This window comes from Schistocerca piceifrons, chromosome X (assembly GCF_021461385.2).
Source record: "Schistocerca piceifrons isolate TAMUIC-IGC-003096 chromosome X, iqSchPice1.1, whole genome shotgun sequence".
Lineage (NCBI taxonomy): Eukaryota > Metazoa > Arthropoda > Insecta > Orthoptera > Acrididae > Schistocerca > Schistocerca piceifrons.
In genome coordinates this window covers 455,030,283-455,043,568 of record NC_060149.1, presented here as the reverse complement: position 1 = coordinate 455,043,568, position 13,286 = coordinate 455,030,283, and positions in this window count along the sequence as shown.

Genomic DNA, 13,286 nt, shown 5'->3' with positions numbered 1-13,286 from the left:
TGCTTTGGCTCTTCAGTGTACAGTTATGAACAACATAAATTTGAATGTTCATATAGATAAGGTAGTGGTCTAGGCGAACGAAAGACTGTGTTTCATTGGCAGAATACTTAGAGAATTAACAGATCTAGTAAAGAGGCCGCCAGCATTTCCATTATCTGTCCTCTAATGGAGTATTGCTATGCAGTACGGGATTATTACCAGAGAGCACTGACAGAGGCCACAAAAATGTTCAAGAAAGGGAATTCATTTTTTATTGTTGTGTAATAAGGGGGACATTGTCACGAATATGACACACGAACTGGTATGGCAAACTTTAAAACGAATGCGTTTTTCAATGCTGCGAGATCTGTTCATGAAATTTGAATCACCAGCTTTCTTTTCCTAAAGCAAAATTGTTTTGTTGACGCCAACCTACCTAAAGAGAATAATTCGGAATAATTGGACTGCTCGGAGTTTTTGCTTGCTGTGTGAGAGTGGAACGATAGAGAAATAGTATGCAATTGCTTTGATGAACCTTTTCCTAACCACTTAAGTATGTCTCGCACAGTAGTCATGTAGATACAAAGATTTAGTTAAGGCCGCAGTTTACAGGTATTTCTATAATTATTACCTGGCTTCTTTCTTCGTTGTTGGCGTTATTGTAGAAACATACTTTACTACAGGTCAAATAACATTTTTATGCACGTATGTAAGATACTGGGTATGCACTCAAACTAAAAAAGTTACACAGATGTTTGCTTAATTTTCACTCTACATCAAATTTTTTGAAAAAGAAATTAATTCTGACCAACGCTTGTGTACTGTTCACTGTTGTAAAAATTCACTTAATTAATTCGAAATAACATTCATAGTCACTTGCTTGTGCTCTGTCACCCAATTAACAACTAACAATGACCGTTTTCATATTGTGTTTTTAAAACTGTTGATATATAGGTTTACAATAAACTTACGCAAATCTGTAAAAGTGAATATATACAACTCTGTTCTTAAAAATCTATTGACACTCTTCAAATGAACCACATTTGACATACAGACGACTGTAATATTAAATGCCTATTTAAAACTATCAACTTAGAAAAGTTCTGGCTTCTATTACGACTGTTGTGGCAGATGGTTGCATTGAGGTGAAGGTAGTGGCATGGGAATCGGGGAAGTAAATGGGTCTCTTCCATGGTATTGCAGATTATGTTCAAGGGATAGGAAAATAGCGGAACAGGAAGGGGAGATTACAGCCCTTCAGGCTGAACTGCATAGTGCTATCGATGAACTGATAGGGTTAAAGGGGGAGAAGGGTGAAGACAGGTGGAAAGTGGTAGCAAGGAACACGGCTCACAGAAAGAGAACAGTATCTGACAGAACGAGACACATCTTACGACGGGCGAGCGTGGCCCTAGTACGAGAACACATCAAGGTCACAAGACTGGAACTCGACAGGAACGCTAGAAGCCTGATTTCTCTACACCTCCAATTGGCTTCCTGTCTCCCAGAACACACCTGCGACTCGATAGAAGGCTATACCTTTGCCAATGGCGAATGGTCCAAGAAGAAAGCCACCGAAAGGCAGTGCAAGAAATTCCTTCGACTTCCGGAAGTGCAACAGCAGAAAGAAAAACCATCTCCCAAGAAGGTGGTCATTATTCTGACAAATAAGGAACTGGATGGGCCAACACAAGAGGTGCTGTCCAACGGCGTAAACTTGGCGCCGGTTCCGAGCACCCTGCCGAAACGGGACATCATAAGTGGGGTAGAGATAGCCATAAGGAGACTACGTGAAGAAGCTGCAGAAGAAGTGAGAGGAGACGTCTGGAGAGTACTAGACAAAGCAAAGATGCCGAAAAGTAACATTTCGGCGGCAGAACGAAAGGCGCTACAGGCACTCAGGGAGGACCAGGACACATTGGTCTTGGCAGCGGACAAGGGCAACGGCACGGTGCTGCTTAAATGAGAAGACTATTGGCAGAAAATCAATGCACCCCTGCAAGATCCTGCCTATAAAAGACTAAGGAAGGGACCCACTACAACAGTGACCCGCAAGACTGTTGAGATGCTCAACAACTCGGAACTAGAGAAGGATATCATCAGGAAGCTGTACCCGAGGGCACCGGCACCACCACGTCTCTATGGCCTCCTCCACAAGGAAGGTGTCCCATTACGACCTATTTTTACCACTATTAACTCGCCGACATATGGTATTGCAAAGCATTAATCACAGATGTTAAAACCCTTGGTGGGTTACGGTCCGCCCCATGTGAAAAACTAGGCAGAGTTTGTGAAAGTACTACAGGGAATGAGGTTGGAAAATGAAGACCTACTAGTCAGCTTCGATTTGACATCCTTATTCACACGAGTACAAATAGAAGACTCCCTGGCTCTACTCGAAGAACACTTTGAGGAGGATATCATCAAGCTCTTTCGCCATGTTATAACTACCACCTATTTCAGGTGTGGTGGGAAGTTCTATGAACAGATAGATGGTGTTCCTATGGGCTCCCCCCTAGCACCAGGCATAGCCGACCTATACATGGAGCACTTCGAAAAGCTAGCACTGGACACTGCTAAACACAAGCCTAAAGCTTCTACAGGTACGTTAACGATACCTTTGTAGTTTGGCCACATGACAGGGACAAACTGCTAGAGTTCCATCAACACCTCAACAGCATACATGGAAATATCAAATTTACCATGGAGATAGAAGAGAACAGAAGCTTACCCTTTCTGGATATCCTGATTACAAGAAACGTGGACAGCACTCTGGGACACGCAGTGTATAGAAAGAAAACATACACGGACGTCTATCTTAACGACAATAGCTGCCACCACCCTGCGCAACGCAATGCTGTACTCAACACCTTAGTGCACAGGGCCAGGTCCATCTGCGATAAGGAATGTTTGCCAGGAGAACTGGAACACCTAAAGGACACCGTCAAGGAAAATGGATATAGTGAGACACAAATGAGGAGAGCTCTGAAGACCGACCACAAGAAGAGAGAAGAGAGACCGTATGAAGACGAAGCAATGGGCTCCGCGTTCTTGCCATATGCGGGTCCTCCGACGTCAAATATCGCGAGAAACATGAAGTGAAGACCGTTTTCCGTGCAACAGGAAAAATCAGAGACCTCCTCGGCTCAACCAAGGATCCACTAGGTCTGACGGCACCAGGTGTGTACAAGATCGGATGCGAATGTGGGACGCAATATATAGGACAGACGCAACGTTTCATCTCACAGCGTCGCAGTGAACACATTAGGCATGTACGCTTGGGTCAGAGCAACAAATCTGCTGTGGCGGAACATAGTACTGACGAGAAGCACACCTTCGATTTCGAGGACACAAAGAAAATATGCAGTACAAACGGATTTTGGGACTCAGTAATCAAAGAGTCCATAGAAATACGGTTACACGACAACTTAATCAACCGTGACAGTGGCTACCATCTCAGCACAGCGTGGGAGCCTGCAATCAGGAAAATCAAAGGAGAACGTTCCGTTCCAGCAAGGGCCGCGGACGGAGCAGACAGAGACGGACGCCGAGACTCGAACCCCACGCAAGCGGAGAGCGGTCCAGCAGAGATATAAGCCCGCGACTGACGATATCCTGACACTTCACCTGAAGATGATTCCATCGAAACGTTGCTACATGACGACGATGCTACTCGGCTAACAACCCGTGAAGACTTCATATATGAAATTCGCCGAGAAAGCCTGCACTTGCATATAGTATCTGACAGTTTCAGCATTGGCACAAACAATAGATTTGCCTTGCTACCTCAGTCTACTAAGGAAGAGGCTCAAGCAGACATAAGTGTAGTCAGCACTCAATAGACTTTCACTACGAAACCAACTGTTACAAGAAAGTAGATGGCAGGAGGAAAGTTCTGTTGATAGATAGTAGCCATGGAAGAGGTGTGGGCCCGATCTTGTAGGAAGAGTTAGGTGACAGGTACCAAGTCACAAGTATTTTTAAGCCCAATGCATGTCTTAGCGAAGTGATAGAGGATGCAGTACCATTGTGCAAGGGTTTTACGAAGCAGGATCATGTTGTGGTAGTGGGTGGAGCAGGAGACAGTATTGATATGGATCTGGGCTACAATATTGAGTGTGACCTGGTAAAAATATCATCTGGAACGAACTAAAAAATGTGGGCTTGGTTCCTGCTTTCATGTGGTGTGACTGACCCCAATTGAACAATTCTGTCAGTAGGGTCAATATGGAACTGGATCAGCTGCTTCGGGTAGCTACTTTTTCAGGCATAGGTTTGGTTCCTGTTGATGATATTGGTAGAGGGGACTTCACAAGATATGGCCAGAATCTCATTAAGGAAAAGAGGGATAAACTGGCTGGGATGACAGCAAAAACCTTAATGAGGGGGGAGGGGCACTGAAACTCATGGAAGTACTTTTTTAGGCTAAAATCAGTGTCTGATCATCATACATTGATTGAAATTAAACTTAATGAGTAGTTCAGACACGCAGGTACTACAGATGTGAAAATATCACAAGATTCCCATAACAGTACAGTGAAAAATAATGTTAGCATTTCACAAGATTCACATAAAGGTATAGTAAAAATAATGTTAATATATTGAATGAGAAGATCAGGGGATTAAAATACCAAATAGATGAACTACTTGTTTGTTTAGGAGATCTAGAAACTAAGGGTGGAATAGATGCACAATGCCTGTCTGAACATCATATAATCAAAGGTATGGAAATGTTAAGTGTAGGTGGATATAGCTTTCAGCACATGTAAGTATAGCCACTATGGAGCGAGGAAGAGTTGCCATATTTGTAAAATCTGTTATACTGTGAAAAATTTGGAAACTAAAATATTTTGTGCAGAGCAACATATAGAAGCATGTGCATGTGAGCTTAAACTAAATAATAGCACTTTTATAATTGTAGCGGTGTTTAGTTCCCCACTGGGAAATTTTGCAACTATTTTAGAAAAACAGGGATTCTTCGTTGTGTCAGACACAGGACAGTAAATTATTGTTTGTGGGGATTTCAATGTAGATTTTCAGAAAGAGTCCGATAGAAAGCTTCACCGTGAAGTATTACTTGGTTCTTTCAATTTGACATCAGTTATTATTGATTTGCCTGCTCGAGCGGTACAGGGAAGCAGCACACTGATAGATTGCGTATTCATAGACCAAGATAAATTTAATCACATAAAAACTTTTCCTGTTAAGAATGCTCTGATTATTAACCACAGGTAGCTACAGTATATGATATAGCTCCATACAGTAATGCAAAACAGTCCTTCAAAATAGAGCAGTCAATTAACGGTTAAACGTTTCAAAATTTTAGGGAAAAAGTTAGACTGGGATGATGTGTACATGGAAAATGATGTAATTTAAAAGTTAACCTAGTTTGTTACAACTTTGGGAATATATTTGATACGGTTTCCCTAAGAAACCAGTGATATATAATTCTAAGAAACCATGTAAAAAGCAGTGGCTTACTAAAGGGATAAAAATATCTTTTAAACCGAAAATGGAGAAGTATCTTATAGGAGGAGTAATGATCCTGAAACAGTGAAACATTGCAAAAACTACTGCACTGTATTAGGAAAAGTTATTAAAAAGTACAGCACTATGATAATTATGTCTGAGATTAGCATATATGATAATAAAATTAATACAATTTGGAATATTGTTAAAAGGAAAACAAGGTAGCCAAGAGCACATGGAGACTGTATTTCTATCCAACACAATGAAAAGTTTGTTTTCAAGAAGTCAGAAGTAGAAAACATTTTTAATAATCATTTTTAAGTGTAGTAGAGAAAATAGGATCCAGCTACTCATTAGAAAATGCAAGCCAGTATTAGGAAGAGGCAGTACCTACTCAATTTGAAAAAATTGAAATTCAACCCACCTCTCCTACTGAAATTAGGGAAATAATAAATTGACTCAAAAGCAAAAGTTCACATGGAATTTATGGCATTTCCAACAGAGTACTAAAAGCTTGTTCCCAACAAATAAGAAGGATTCTCAGCCACATATGTAGTAGCTCACAGGCACCGGGCATTTTTCCAGATAGACTGAAATACGCTATTGTTAAACGATTGCATAAAAAGGGGGATTGATCTGATACTATCAACTACAGTTAAATATCACTTATGACAGCTTTATCAAAAATTCTTGAAATACTAATGTATTCCAGAGTAGCATCACATATTTGTAAACGTGAAGTACTCTCAAAATGCGAATTTGGTTTCAGCAAGGCTTTTCATCAGCAAATGCTATATTTGCTTTCACTGATCAAATGTTAAATGCACTGAATAACCGAATGTCCCCCATTGGGATATTTTTTGATCCCTCAAAGGATTTTGATTATGTGAATCTTGAAATTCTTATAGATAAACTTAAGTATTGTGGTATCAGTGGGAAAGTGCACAAATGGCGTAATTCAAACTTAACTCCCATTGGGATATTTTGTGATCCCTCAAAGGATTTTGATTATATGAATCTTGAAATTCTTATAGATAAACTTAAGTATTGTGGTATCAGTGGGAAAGTGCACAAATGGCGTAATTCAAACTTAACTGGAAGAATGCACAAGGTTGAAATTAACAGTACAGATAGTCTGAAAAAACAAGCAGAGTCCTTATGCTGGGGAGGTATCAAGAATGGCATCCAACAGGGTTCAGACTTTCGTCCCCTACTGTTCTTTACATATTCAACCACATGCCTCTCTCTATTCAGGAAGATGAAAAACTAGTTCTTTATGCTGATGAGGCAAGTATAATAATTACACCCAACAAACAAGAATCAGGTGAGAAAATTGCAAATAATGTCTTTCAGAAAATTATTGAGTGGTTTTCTGCAAATGGACTATTACTAAATTTAGGGGCAACACCGTTTATACAATTGTGTACAGAAATGGCATAACACCATTGATAAATATAGACTATGTACATAAGTAGGGTAGATTACTCATAATTTCTGGGTGTGTGCATTGATGAGAAAATGATTTGGAAGAAACACATCGATGATCTGCCGAAACAGTTAGGTTCAGCTACTTATGGTATTATGGTTATTGAGAATTACAGTGATTAATATATCAGTAAATTAGCCTACTATGCCGATTTTCATTCACTGGTTAGAAATTGCATCACATTTTGAGGCAATTTGTGATTAAGAGAGAAAGTATTCATTGCACAAAAGCGTGTGTTCAGAGTAATAGCTAGAGCCCACCCAAGATCAAGTTGTCGACGTTTATTTAAGCAACTCGGGAAATTCACAGTACCTTCCCAGTACATATATTCACTTATGAAATTTAACATTAATAACCTATTCCAGTTCAAAAACAACAACAAAGTGCATAGCTGGAACACTTGAAGAAAGGATGATCTTCTCTATTATGGATGAAATCTCACTTTGTTACAGAAAGGGCTGAATTGTGTTGCCACAAAAATCTTTGGTAATTTGCCAAATAGTATTAAAAGTGTAACAGATCGCCAACCAAAATTTAAGGGCAAATTAAAAGAATTTCTGAATGACAACTCCTTGTACTCAGTAGATGAATTCTTAGATATGAAGCAGTAACTGTAAAAAATATTAATTAATTATTTTATGTAAAGAAAACTTATGTTAAAGTGACACTTTCCACATCATTACGAGATGTCGAAGATAATGTATGTATGTACTGAGATACCGTTGTAAACTCATATGCTACTGAAATAAAGAATGTCATTGTTAACAGCAATTGATGAAAAGTAAGCTATATCCACAATCTATATAAAAAGGTGTGTATAAGTTGTGTATCATTCTAGACAACGACCACTACACTTTTGTGTTTTCTGGTTTGACATTTAGAAAACATAAAATATAGGGAGTAAATCTCTGTCTACAACTTGTACAAAAATCAGATTGCAGCTATGATAGTAGAATATCAAAGAGAAACAGTAGTTGAGATGGGAGTAAGGCAGGGTAGTAGTCAACCCCCATATTATTCAATCTGTAAGTTGAGCAAGCTGTGAAGCAATCCAAGGAGAAATTCTAAAAGTGAATTACATTGAGGGGGAACAAATTTTAGCTCTGAGGTTACCTAGTCAAAGTGTAATTTTGTCAGAGACAATGAAGGATTAGGAACAGCAGTTGAACAGAAGGCATAGCATGTTGAAAAGATGTAACAGGGTGATCACAAATAAAAGTAAGACAAGTGTAATGTTATGTAGCTGAAATAAAACAAAGGTGTTGAGGGAATTACTGCTGGTTAGGTTATGAGACACTGCATGTACTAGATGTGTTGTACCATTTCGGTGATGTGACTGTCCTTTACAGTTACTGCAGAGTGTATTTGCTATTCCATTCAGAAGCCCATTGGAGCAAATTGGTGGCATCTTTACCTGTGACAACTTGTACCTTACATGCCTTGACTCCGCTCAGCTCTGTTTAAAAACTATAGCTCCATGTGGTCATAGTGTCTAGCAGTGAACGTGTGCCTATAACTAGTCCACATAGTTGTAACGTTACAGTGACCAAATAGACTATGACGGATAGATGCAGAGAGAATGTAATTTGCAGACTTACACCAGCTAGGAAACCCATTCCGGGAAACAGAAATTGTTAGTATCCAATGTATGTAACAGATAGGAAATTTTCTCTGAACATATTTGTCAAGGGCGTGTCCTTGCATGGAAGTGAAATATCGATTATAAATAGTTCAGACAAGAAGATTAGCTTTTAAGTGTGTTGCTACAGACGAATGCTGAAGGTTACATGAATAGGCTGGATGCCTACTGAAGAGGCACTGCAATCTATCAGGAAGAAAAGAAATTTATGGCACAACTTGACTAGAAGTAGGGTTAGGCTGATAGGATTCATCCTGAAAAATGAAGCACTGGTAAGAGTGACTTTGATGACTGAGGGAAGAGTGGGAGTTACCAATTGTAGAGATGGCCTGAGGCTTGACTATAATAAGGAGGTTCTAGTAATTCTTCAAGTTCAAATAGATGCAGATTGAATTAGTTCTGTACAGATGAAGATCCTGCCTGAGATAGATGCCGACAGTTGCATTAAGTCAGTCTTCAGACTAAAGACCACCACAACAATGATGAATTTCTTTATTATTTATTTGCCATTTTCATTTAGCCTATTATCTAGGTGTAAGAACACGCCAAATATTGCACATATTAAATTTTAATATAATTTCAAATGAGTCAGTGTAACTGGGCATGATGTTGTTGAAAATAGCTAAAATGTATCCACAGTCATAAAAATTTACAGAGTACAGAGTACAGAGTTTCCATTATATGCACAGATATATCTGAAATCTGGAAGGCACATGCCACTGGTTTCACGTACTAAGCTAGAGTACTATATTAGTTACTTTGCAGTTTATTATTCCTGATTACATTCCATTATAAAACGCTACTCTACGCCATTCATTACATTCCAATACTTGGTATCAGCATGATATTAGATTTCCCAATTTGTCCGGGTGATTAGCTCCTGGCATACATAGGCACAAATCAGAATTCACAGTGGCTGTACTGGAATGCTACACAAGTTTGATGAGATTGGGAGATAGCTGCCAGTGTCTCAGAAACTCCTTCCCGGTAATCCCCAAGGCTATCTCCTGGCTGCCTCTGGAAAGTTGTAGATGAATGTTCTCCTATTGTGTGCTCTTGCTATCGAGATGTATGGCCACTTCTTTATGGTCTCTCTAGGCCATGTAGGCATACTGATCGAAAGCTATTTTAGCTGTCAGCAAGTCCAGTTTGTGCGAAAGCTCCACATTCCTTACCATGTTATAAACAAGTGTATCGTTAAATATCTGTGGTATGTTGCCATATTTTTAGTTAGTAACTGGCATATGGATGTGTTCCGAAAGTTAGTATATAGTTTCCTTGGTCAGAAAGAAGTATGACATTCTCTAGCCTTCTTTTATGTTGGGAAGGAACTAGTAGGTTCTCCACACTATTTGTAGCTGGTCCCAGGTTTCTTTCCATACTCTATCAATGTATGCAGAAATTTCCTTGTTTTAAGTGGCTCTTGAGCCCAGTATGTTCTTTACCATATCATATACGCCCTTTATTGAACAAAGCTTGTATATCTTATTTCATCACTGCTAGTTCCAATGGTAATAACCGTAACACCACCAGCAGCACCTCAGTCTGTGTAGTGCTTTACACATTTCAGATGTGGGAGTACATTTCTCTGTGCTTGTTTAAGAGCCTGTGCTGTCTTTATCTGTCTGTATCTATTAACCCTTACACTCATCCCATAGCTCACAATAGCAATTGACATTGCTTTGTGGTACAAGAAGGCAGTTTTGATGCTTGCATAAAATTATGGACATCATGAAAACTGATTGAGAGAGAGAATCAAAATAATTGGCAGCCTCACTTCCATTATTGTTATTAGAGAGGATTTTCACACGTTCACAGTGAGTGCAGTGACACAATGGTTAGCACAATGGACTCACGTTCATGACGGTGGTCGTAGAAATCGGCGTCTGGTCACTAAGATTTATATTTCCCTAAATCACTATAGACAAGTGCCGGGATAATTCCTTTGAAAGGCCACAGCCGATTTACTTCCCCATCCTTAACAAAACCCATCGATCTGCTAGTCTCTAATGACCTCACTTTCGATAGAACATTAAACACTAATTTTTCTTTCTTTTTTTTCATTCATGTGTTCACCTGGAAGAATTTTTACAAACTCCTTATTAACTAAGCACATCAAGGTAGGCAATGAGAGCTAATACAAACAGCTATGGTTGTCATTACTGGGAGCACCTGTAAACGCACTCACGTTGTAATCATTACTGAAGGTTCACATGGTTCCAACCCTTCATTTCAGTAGGGTGCTAAATTTTTAACCACCCTCCTACACAGACAAAGAAAATGAGAGTATATGTGTGTGGGTTTTCTGAAGGGAGGAAAGAGAGAATAGTCAAAACTATTTTGATACTGGGACCCTGAGAGTGTAAAGATGCAAAGGATCCAGTCTGGCTGATATTTATTTGTCTTAAATGACTTAGGCAATCAAATTGCCCCTTATGTTTGATACTAGTAGACTTCTCTTGGCCAGGAATGTCCTTTTTGCGAGTGCTTGTCTGCTGTTTATGTCCTCCTTGCACCATCCAAATTGGGTTGTTTTGCTATCAGGGTAACAGAATTCCTCGACTTCGTCTATTTCGTGGTAATTCGGATGGTAAGTTTTCGCTACTATCATTTCTGCTACTTGCAATTCCTTTCGTCTTTCTGTGATTCACTTGCAGTCCACATTCTGTAGTCCTTAGACCGTTCATTCTATTCAACAGATTCAGTAACTCTTCGGCATTTTCACAGAGGACAGCGATGCCAGCAGCGACTCTTATCACTGATACCCTTTGAACCAGAATTTCAATCTCACAGTAGAAAGTTTCTTTCATTTCCATCAATGATTCTTTGACGTATAGATTGAACAATAGAGGGAGAAAACCTACTTATCAGTCTTACACCATTTTTGATCCAAACACATAGTTCGTGGTGTTCCAGCCTCAGTGTTCCCTCTTGGTTCTTGTGCACATTGTATATTTCCCGTCTTTTCATACAGCTTACACTTATTTTTCTCAGAATTTCTAGCATCTCGTCCTATTTTACACCGTCCAGCACTTTTTCCAGGTCGACTAATACTATGAACATGTCTTGATTTCTCTTCAGGTTTGCATGCCATAGCGCTTGCCTGGCTGGAAACTTCCCCCACTGCCATCACACACTTTCTGAGGTTGAGGATGGGGTAGTGGGGGAAACCGTGAACGTGCCATATTTAGATGGCACTGGAGCCGCACTGCATACATATTGGCTTCATATTTCTATACAACATAGATCGCAAACGAAACAAATTTTCATTCATACGCACTCTGAAGGCATAGTATTTCTTTTTTATCCGGTACAAACTGTCAGCATACGAACAGACGCAGGCAGTATCACACATTTTGGCACTCAAGGTTACTGTGTAATTGTGGGTTATTTACACTGGTGTGCGAAATGAAGAAACAAATTGCTACTTCCCCGTTATGTACCTAATTCACGATATAATCATACAAACTTCACCAACAGATGTCGGTACAGCCGTGTTCTGGACAGAAAATGGCATTCCGCTCAACGAAGACGCCTACAGACTGTCTGCTGTGAAGGGCCATAGGAATAATGGAAGCAGGTGAGTCGCAGAGTGATGTGGCTCGATGGCTTAATGTGAATCGTTCTGTTGTTTCTTGGATGGGACGACAGTTTACAGAGACCGCAACTGTATCGCGGAGACAAGGACAGGGCCGACCACGAGTGACATTATGAAGAGTGGACAGTTCAAAAAATGGTTCAAATGGCTCTGAGCACTATGGGACTTAACATCTGTGGTCATCAGTCTCCTAGAACTTAGAACTACTTAAACCTAACTAACCTAAGGACATCACACACATCCATGCCCGAGGCAGGATCCGAACCTGCGACCGTAGTAGTCGCGCGGTTCCGGACTGAGCGCCTGAACCGCTAGACCACCGCGGCCGGCAGTGGACAGTTATCTGGCTGTAAGGGCGTGATGGTACCGCCTTAGTACTGCGCTGTTACAGGCATCTGACCTCGCAGCATCCCCTTGACGTGTTTTATCCAAGCAAACGGTATGCAGAAGTCTTCACCAAAGTTGCCTTTATTGTTGCAGACCTACTGTCTGTTTACCACTGGCTTGTCTTCACAGAAGGGTACATCTAGAGTAAAGCCGTCAACATGCCAGCTGCATGACCGAGTGGTGGGCCAACGTTCTTTTCACAGATGAGTCCCGATTTGGTCTGGAGAGTGATTCTCGGCGGGTTCGCATCTGGAAGGTATCGAAACATTGTGGAAAGAGACTATATCGAGGACGATGGAGGATCCCTAATGATGTGCGCAGGGATTATGTTGACCACTCGAACACCTCCTCACGAAATTGTACAGGTGGATCAGCAAGATATAACTGCTGTCAGGAACCATGAGGAGATCTTGGGACCTCACGAGCGGTTGTTGCGAGGTGCTGCGGAACCATACTCCGTCTTAATGGACGATACTCTCTCTCTCTCTCTCTCTCTCTCTCTCTCTCTCCCCTCGCTCTCCTATATATATATATATATATTCCATGCGTGACGTGATCTGCTCGCTCTCCAGATCTGAATCCCACAGAGCATGTATGGGATGCACTAGGGAGACAGGTTGCATTACGTCATCAACCACTAACCGTCCTCTAAGACATGTGAACAACTCTGGGTGCCAGTGGTGGTCACACCCCATACTGAGCACATTAAGCAGTTGTCAGAATGTCAG